The sequence below is a fragment of the Rhagoletis pomonella genome, unplaced genomic scaffold (assembly GCF_013731165.1).
Source record: "Rhagoletis pomonella isolate Grant_MI unplaced genomic scaffold, Rhpom_1.0 Rhpom_scaffold_00005, whole genome shotgun sequence".
NCBI classification, from domain to species: Eukaryota; Metazoa; Arthropoda; class Insecta; order Diptera; family Tephritidae; genus Rhagoletis; species Rhagoletis pomonella.
The window spans coordinates 10,629,474-10,639,292 of NW_023458559.1; the positions used below are offsets into that span (position 1 = coordinate 10,629,474).

The 9,819-nt window shown below is 39.2% G+C and overlaps 1 protein-coding gene across 1 annotated transcript in view; it reads left to right on the forward strand.

Moving 5' to 3' along the window:
- Positions 1-9,819, forward strand: part of LOC118738697 (RNA-binding protein lark) — a gene marked incomplete at its 5' end in the record, with an annotated part of 46,405 nt that overhangs the window by 1,702 nt on the left and 34,884 nt on the right.

A 9,819-nucleotide genomic window follows, 5' to 3' on the forward strand; every position in this document is an offset into this window, starting at 1 on the left:
ATTTTTGCGTGGAAGACTAGCACATTTCACTATTCGCGTGGAAGATTAGCACATTTCAGATTTTTGCGGGGAAGAGTAGCACATTTCAGGTTTTTGCGTGGAAGACTAGCACATTTCAGATTTTTGCGTGGAAAAGTAGCACATTTCACTATTTGCGTGGAAGAGTAGCACATTTAAGGTTTAAAATGAATCATAAGGCATAATTTATATTGGAAGTTAAGTGCGTATTTTATATTTCTATAATTGTATTATAAAATTCATGAAATTCAGACGGTATATAGCGTTTAGTGATTATTTGCTGGGGATCATCCACTTTTGTTTTTTTTTAAGGCATTTTTCCCCTTTAAGCTTAATGCAATTCATATACAGCCTAATTCTTAATACTCCCGGAGAGTTTGTTGTGAGGGAATTTGTTTCTCCCGAGAAAGGAAACCTCCAATAATTAACTCCCAGGGAGTAGCATTTTCTCGAAATTTGGGAGGAGGAAATTTGAATTTCAAAAAAGCTGTTTCACACTTTTTTGCAGCTCATCTCCGCCCTTTAATATAAAAAATCGTCAGGGAATTTTTATTCACAATAGGTGGAAATGGAAAAGAGAAAACTCCCAGGGAGTTTCTGTTCAGAATCGGTCTGATTGTTATATGGTTAACCATTCAGTATGTTCAATTTCAATTAAAATAAAGTTCATAAAAAAAAAAAAAAAAAACATGTAAACCCACGCTCAAAACTTTGTAGAAATCTAAAGAAAAAATCGAGTAATTTCATTCAAATTTCAAACTTATTTACTCAGAAGTGATACAATTTTTTTGAGTATGAAGCTTTATAGCCGATTCATTTGTAGTGTGATAATGTACAAGTTTCAAGAGCCTTAAAATTACCTTTGATTCTTTTTGTCGCATTTGTTCCCATATAACGAATAAACACAATTTATTTTTATATGGAACATTTTTAGATTTTTTTTAGTTTTCTACAAAGTTTTAAATTTGGGTTTATATGGATTTTTTCAGAGAATGAACTTTATTTTAATGAAAATTCTTAAAAAAAATAAATAAACATAAGTGGAAAGCAATATCACTTTGAAATGAGGTGCTAGTACATTAGGGTGGTCCAAAAACAGTAAAGTCGGAATTGTAATGCTCTCACCCCCTAGGATTGTTCTATATAGAAAAAAACATACCCCTATTTTTTTATTTTGAAATCAAAAAATATTTAGAGGTCGCTCAAAGCGCTCAAAGTTTTCCATGTACTTTAATAAGTATGGGGAAAAAACAACTTTTCGTAGAAATGGTATAGAATTCTTGAAAATTAATACCTTTCGATCGGAAAACTCTGGTTCTCTTCAGCAGACTTACAATAATAATCCCCAATTATTTATTTAACAATTTTTTAATACTAACGATTTTTTATTTGTCCCCCCATTGCATTTTTCGGGGTTTTTGGCGGACCTATAAATTATAGTTGCGATGAAAAAATGGTTAAATAAACAATTTGGTATTATTACTGGGAATCTTCTGCAGATGAAAAGAGTTTTCCGATAGAAAAATATTAGTTTTTTTGAATTCTATACCATTTCTGCGAAAAGTTTTTTTCCACATATAAAATACATGGAAAACTTTGGGCCCTTTGAGCGACCTCTAAATATTTTTTGATTTCAAAATAAAAAATAGGGGTATATTTTTTTCGGTATAGAACAATCCTAGGTGGTGAGAGCATAAACATTCCGACCTTACTTTTTCACATGCATTTTTGGACCACCCTAATGTACATATATGTTTCTCGTATTTATAAATAGATTCCCTGAGGAAGACGCGAATATGCGCCAAAACAAGTAGCAGGAAAATAAACGTTTATTCTATTTGTAATAAAAGACCGAAAAGCTCCATACACAATATTAAACTTTCAGCTTAGTCGAGGAGAAATAATTATAACATACATGTATTATGTTTGGTTTTTGTACGGCTACTGGTACCACTTTGTATGAATTCGCTACTATTCTACGCGAGAATCTGAAATATGCTACTCTTCCACGCAAAAATCTGAAATGTGCTACTCTTCCACGCATATAGTGAAATGTGCTACTCTTCCACGCAAAAATCTGAAATGTGCTACTCTTCTACGCAAAAATCTGAAATGTGCTAATGTTCCACGCGAATAGTGAAATTCGCTAGTCTTCCACGTGAGAATCTGAAATGTGCTACTTTTCGACGCGAATAATGAAATATGCTAGTCTTCGACGCGACTAGTGAAACGTGCTAGTCTTCCACGGTAATTTGAGATGTGCTACTCTTCGTTGGGAGCGACGATATACTACATGTGTGTAAAGTAGGATCTGTTGGTAATTAGTAAAGTAGTTTAAGTGAGTTTTAATAGGGTAAAGTTAATATCAGGAGTGCAGTGTAGATGGTTAATACATAGTCGTATACTTATTTCTTTTATTGGAGTGGAATGGTAGGCTTATATTTCATTATATAAAATGCAGTATTTTAAGTAGTTGATTAAGGTTGTTAGGTTTTGAAGTGAGTGGGTTTTAAGTAGGTCTGAGGGTATGTTGGTAAGTGATTGACGGTGTACGTTAAAGAAGGTGCATGTGTTCAGTATGTATTGGGCGATCGTTGCAGAAATTACAGATGTTGGATAGGTTTTTGTCCATTATATGTTTACGTGTAAGTCTACTGTGTCCTAGTCGCAATCTTATAATTTTGGTCTGGTCCTTTCAGGTTAGAGTGTTAATATTCGTTTTAAGATAATCGTTGATGGTTCTAAAGTTCTCGGATATATCTGAGTACCATTGCGAGAAATTATTGTTTCCGTTCTGGAGTTTTTGATGATAATGTGTTTAATTTCGAGAGGGGGTATTTAAAGTATTTTTTTCTGCTGCGTCCGCCCGTTCATTAACTGCTATCTGTACATGACCCGGAGTCCATCAGCTTTAGCTTATTCGGGTTTTGTTGTTGTTGTTGTTGTAGCAGCATACAAATTCCCCAAAGACTTTTTGGGGAGTGTTGCTGGAGTGACAGTCCTTGGCCAGATATAAATCTGGGTCGTTCCGGTTACGTAGACCCGACTGTCGTGGGAACGTTATACGGTTTTTCTAACAGTATGGTGCGAATTGAGTTTATGTAGAAGTTGTTATGTGAGAGGTTTTGAATTGAGGTGAGGGAAGACAGGGAGTCTGAGCATATAGCAAATTTATGTGGGAGCTTTGTAGCGTACTTGGCAGCTTCGTGAATGGCTATTAGTTCGGCAGAGAAGTTTGAACTGTAGTGGGGAAGATGAGATATTTGAATTATGCTTTTATCTTGGACTATACCCTAACTAGTTTTGCAATTTACTCTTGAGCCATCGGTGTATAAGATTCTAAAATCGGTGAGTTTTCTGACAATTTCCTGGAATCTGTTTCTGAAAACTAAAGGAGGTGTGGAGTTTTTTTTGAGAGAGCTTAATTCTGTGTATATTGTTGTGTGTGGCAGTTTCCAGGGTGGTGTTTTTGAATTTTTGTAGGGCTTGACATTTAATGGTATATCGAATTGTTTTGCTATGTTAGTTATTCTGCTTAAGAACGATGGTATTTTATTTATTCTTGCATGTGTGGTTTTGGACAGGAGTAGAGGTAGGGGAGAGTTGTCGATGATAATGAGAGATTTGATAAGTTTAGCTGTAAACAAATCTCTAGTGGTATGTAATGGTGGTATATTAGCCTCGGAGGTGAGACACCTGATAGGGGCCGTTTTGAAGGCACCTAAGGCGATTCGAATGCTGGAATTTATTATTGTATTAACCTTGTTTGTGGTCGGTTTAGGGGCGTATGAATATAAGTAAATGCCATTGTTAATTTTTGATATCACCAGAGCTTTAATGCTGTCAATAAAGAGACTGTACTACAGTTGTATTTTGGATTGGCTAAACATTTTATAATGTCAAGTCGTTTTTTTAGCACAGATACTAAATAGTCGATGTGGTTATTGTAGGGTTTAATACTTTAAGCTTTATTTACCTGTTTATTTGTTTTATTTAATTTAATTTTGTTCATGACTATGGTTGAAAATATCAATATGAGAATTTGCTTTCTTTCAAAAATTTTCTTCATTCAAATCGCTCATCGAATAATTATACAAGTTATAATAATTGCATCGTTTACAACAATTTATGTCTGCAATAAGTTAGATAGATAGATAGATAGATTAAGTAGAGGTATGCACTGCGACCAAATGATCTATTGTGCCCTCGACTGTTTAGAGTACCTCATATAATCCCAGAGAACCCAAAAATTTAAGGAGATCTCCGGGGGCAAGCGATTGTAAGACTTCCTCACTTGGCCAGAGTTGGCCTAGGTGTCTCTCCCGTCCCGCATTCGCGAAGCAGATGCAGAGGGGTCTCCTCAGTCACATCGCAGAACCGACATCGGTCGTTAGACCAGATCCCCAACCTGTGCAGGTGACCTCTCAGTCTGCAGTGACCCGTCAGAAAGCCTGTCAATATCCTTACCCTTTCTTTGGGAAGGTTTATTATTGCTCTATACCTTGTATGGTTGTAACCTCCCAGTAGGCTTTTAGCCTGGCGTTGGCCTGCCGTGTTACGCCAGTGCTGATTCCTTACTGTGTTCCTCTCCTTTCTGAGCTCTTCCTTGATTGTACTAGGTCCAATCGCTATGAAGGGCTCAGACCCTATAGGCAACGAGGCGGCTGCATTCCTAGCTAGTCGGTCCGCTTCCTCATTGCCGACAACTCCTTCGTGACCTGGCACCCAATTTAATTGGATGTCGTTGTACTCCGCCAGGGCGTTGAGCTTATCAATACACTCCAGAACCAGAGAGGATTTGACCTCAAATGATAATAGGGCCTTGAGTGCTGCCTGGCTGTCGCTCATGATCAAAATACTTTCATTACGATAGTTCCTACGCAGGTTAATCTCTGCACACAGACTTATGGCATATACTTCCGCTTGAAAGATGCTTGGGTATACGCCCATGGGTACCGAAAGCTTTAGCCTTGGCCCGTGAACGCCTTCTCCAATACCTTCGGGAGTTTTAGAGCCGTCTGTGTACCATTGCATTGAGCTCGCTTGTATCTGCCTCTCCATAAAAGAGGTGCTCCAAGTCGACTTGGCGCAAAGCGCTATTTTGAATTTCCTGTCAAAGCTAACTAGTTTGGGCCTGTCGTCTCTGGGGACCAGAGCTAATGGAATTTGGGAGCCTAGCTTATCCCTGTACCTCGATGATAGGATTTTACCTCTACCAAAGCCTTCTCTTGCGAAGCTCAATAGAGTTCGCTTTGCTGCCTGTTCAATGGTAAGGTGCAGTGGCTCGAGCTCCAGAATCACCTCTAGCGCCGCCGTCGGGCATGTGCGCAGTGCCCCCGTAATGCATACACACGCCAGACGTTGAAGCTTAGCGAGGGATTGTCTCACCGTTGCAAGGGTGGTCCTCGAGACCCACGCCACTGCCCCATAAGTAACTATTGGTCTAACTATCATGGTATACATCCATCTTAGGATCTTGGGACTACAGCCCCAAGACTTCCCAGCCAGACGTTTGCAAACCATTAGTGCCCTCGTGGCTTTGGATGTGATCGCGTCGACATGCGCCTTCCACAGAAGCCTGGAATCTAGTGTTAGTCCTAGGTACTTGACTTCGGTGGCGACGTTGACGGCCACCCCATTCAAAGTGTTGTTCCTCATACCTGGGAGTGTTCTTCTTCTAGAAAAGGGGACGATAACGGATTTGGAGGGGTTGATGCTCAGGCCCATACTCAAGCACCAGCCTCTTGCAAGGTTTAGTCCCCTTTGAACTATATCGCATAGAGTGCTCACGAACTTCCCCCTGGCAATAATCACAATGTCATCCGCATAGCCTTGACAGCGGATGCCATTGTCAGTGAAAATCTGTAGAAGTTCGTCCACAACTAAGCTCCACAGAAGAGGGGATAAAACTCCTCCCTGTGGGCAACCTCTTGTAGTTTGTAGCTGTACTACGCCGTCCCCGATGTCGGTTTCAGCTATCCTTGTGTTGAGTAACCTGACTATCCTCCTACGGATGGTTGCCTGCGCGTTACGTTTTTCAAGCGCCCGGTCGACACTACCGTGAGAGGTGTTGTCAAACGCTCCCTCAATGTCGATGAATTCACAGAGTACTGTCTCCCCACAATCAAGAGCACCTTGTATTTCGGACAAGGCGTATAGTGCAGTGTCCGTGGACCTGCCCACTCTGTAGGCATGTTGGTCGGGGTGCAAAGGCGCTGCATTAAGGGTGTTGTTCCTAATTTCATGGTCGATGACCTTCTCCATTGCTTTTAGCAGAAAGGAGGTAAGACTTATCGGCCTGAAGGACTTAGCGAGAGAGTAGTCTCTCTTTCCTATCTTCGGGATAAATATAACCCGAGCCTTCTGCCACGCCTCGGGGATATGGGCAAGCGCTAAGCTCGCCCGCATGATGTTGACGAGGTGTGGCAGTAGGAACTCCTTACCTTGCTTCAGCAACACTGGATAGATGCCATCCACCCCAGGGGATTTGTACCGATCAAAGGAGTCCAAAGCCCAGCAGACTGATCGGTGGGTGATTAGTCTTCTAGCCAGCTTCCAGTCTGCAGGGGATGGACTAGTTCTTCGGCATGGAACCTCCCTCGTGGTCGGAGTGGCATCGGGGAAGTGGGCCGAGAGCAAGGCAAGCGCCCTCTCTTTTTCGTTCCCTGAGTAGGTACCATTAGCTAGCCGGATTGCTAGTTTGGTGTCAGTATGATCCCTCGCCAGGGCCTTATGTAGTCTAGCGGCTGCAGGAGTCGATGTGATGTCCTCACAGAACTTCCTGAAGCTGCCCCGTTTGGCCTTCCTGATCTCTTTACTGTAATTAGTTAAACTGGCTGAATACTCCGCCCAAAGCCCTGTACGCTTTGCCCTGTTAAAAAGTTTCCGTACCTGCTTTCTGAGCACCGATAGCTCCCGAGACCACCAGCTGGGCTGAGCCTCTCCTTTTGCTTTCGCCTCAGGGCAGCTGGAGTGAAAGGCATCCATTATGGCGCTATTCAGTTCGTTAACGGTGTTCTCTAACTTCATATGATCGACGTGCCTGTTCTTGGACTGTATTTCAGTCAAGTTTGATTTTAAATTTTCGCTGTATCGCTCCCCCCAGTCAGTTTTCCTGGGGTTTCTAGTTGCTTGGTTTGTTCTCGCCTCCGCTCCCAACACAAATTGGATAATCCTGTGGTCCGATAATGAACCATTGGATGACCAGAGGACTAGCCAATCTGTTGCTGAGCGTAACGTCCAGTACTTCTTTCCTAGCCCTCGTGACAAATGTCGGTGTTTGGCCAACATTGTGGATGCTAAGTTCCTCGCTTAAAATGTACTCTAAGAGACACTCACCTCTGCGATTTGTGTCCGTGCTGCCCCATTCAACATTATGGGCGTTCGCATCGCACCCCACTATAAGATGGAGCCGTCTCCTCCTGCAGTACTCCACTAACCTCTGTACCTCTTGTGGTGGGGCATAGCTGCTGTCCCCCGGAAAGTAGGCCGCAGCGAACACCACCTCTACGTTGCTATCGCAAATGGTCAGCGACGTCTGCACTGCGACTAGGTCCTGTGTTAAAAATTCTGTAATGCAAAAGTAATCAATATTTTCATTAAGCACTACACACGCTCTGGGCCTCTCACAGGAGAGGTCCCAAATTACCTTGTTCCTTTTATGGTTACATAAGTTGCAATAAGTTACGTCATATCATCATTTAGGCACTCCGCACATTAAGCTCCTAATCACAGTAGTGTAATCGTTTCGGCATACTAAAGTATAAAGCTTTTATGCCGAACCCATGTATTTCAATGAAGCTCTGTAGATTACGATTCAAAATCATGTTTGCGCCTAATCATAACAGCTTCATGAATCGAAGCGCCCAACATTGTAAGGCGCTTGCAGTTTTGAAATCCTCATTTGTTTACTTTTTTGTGTGGGACAAAAATCTGTTTGTCAATTCAATAGAAAATAAGTGGAAATGAATGATTTCGTGCTAAAATTCGTGCAAATTGCATTAAACCACAAGCGTTTATGCAATATTTCGGAGAAGAAATATTTGCGGAAGTGCGTGTTGCGAAAGAACGACCAAAAAATTTGTTATGTGTAGAAAGTGTTTATTAGCTGGTGACTTATGCAGGGCGTGCAAGTGTGCAGAAGTCGAGTCGTCATGCATTCGTTTCGGTATGATGACACGATTACTCTACTTTGATTAGGCGCGTAATGTGCCGAGTGCCTTAATAATCTCTTAAGCAAAAGTCTCTTTCCACAATCATGTATAACATGAATTCCAAAGATCATTAATAGTAAATATATATATAAGTGCAACAATTGCGAGAAGGTTTCACAACTACATCATCAACAACTTCAAAAGCAGTTCGCACATCAACAATTTCAATATATCAAAATTTTCACAAGCTATACAAGTGCAGCAAGGATCTATAACAATAATAGCCATAGCAGTTGCAGTTTGCAAAACTAACAAGCTCAAAGACACCAATGAGGATTTTTTTTAAATTTTGGCCTCTACATATGTATCTTATTGAAGCAATGAGCGTTCAATTTCATACGATCAAACTTGGTGAGCTGTATTGTTTAATTTTTAGATTAAATATAACTTTAGTATTAATTTGTATTTTAAAGATAAGATTGCAAGATATTTTCAATATAAGTTCTTATCTTAAGTCTTTCTTTGACGTAATATCTAAATTACATATATACATTTTTGAATATTTAACAATATTAACAAACTTATTACATTATTACTTAATATTAAGTATTTGTTATTAGTATTAATATTGTTGAAATTATTTCTCTTGTACACTCCTCCAGTAGATTTTAAAAATGCATCGATCACCTATACGTACATGCAACTTCTCAACAACAGAAAACCGAAATGAAAATCAAACTCACACCTCAGATTTAAATACTACACAAAATATAAATTCTAACAGTTTGACACAAAATGAAAATAACTTTAGTTCGAATATTTCAAAATCTATTAAATTACCTCATTTTTGGGAAGATTGCCCCGAAGCATGGTTTCTGCTTGTAGAAGGACAATTCGAAATTGATAATATATATGATGATAATATCAAATTTCAAAACATTTTAATTGTTCTTCAACGAGAAACGTTTTCAAAAATTATTGATGTTATCAATCCACCGCCATCAATCAACATATACGAAACCATCAAAAAGGTTTTGTGCGAAAGATTTTCTCTTATCGAAGAAAAGATACTTGAACAATTATTTTCAAATACTGAACTAGGTGATCGGTCACCATCAGAACTTTTTAGACATATGAAGTCTTTAGCAGGTACAAAATCAATTGTTAGTAGAGAACTTTTATTTAAATTGTGGAGTAGAAAATTACCGCAACAAATTCAAATTCATATAACATCCTTTAGTAATCAAAATTCTGAAGAAATTATTTCTCTTGCAGATAAATTATTTGATTTGATTAATAAACCCCAGACATCTAAATCTTTAAGTATTGCTAGTGTAGAAAATAATAATAATATTCTTGAACAATGTATTAAATATTTGACTGAGTTGACTACAACTATTTATCAAAATTTAAACAAGATTACTATGGATATTAATGAATTAAAACTTAGAGAAAGATCTAGAGAAAGAAGTCATTCTAAGTCAAGAAGGTTTTCTAGATCAAGAGATAATTCTAATCAAAACATTTGTTGGTACCACAGAAAATTCAAAAATAACGCCTATAAATGTATTCAACCTTGTAATTTTAATACAAATAGTGATCATTCAAATACAAATGCTTTAAACTAAATCGTTCCATTATGACGGTG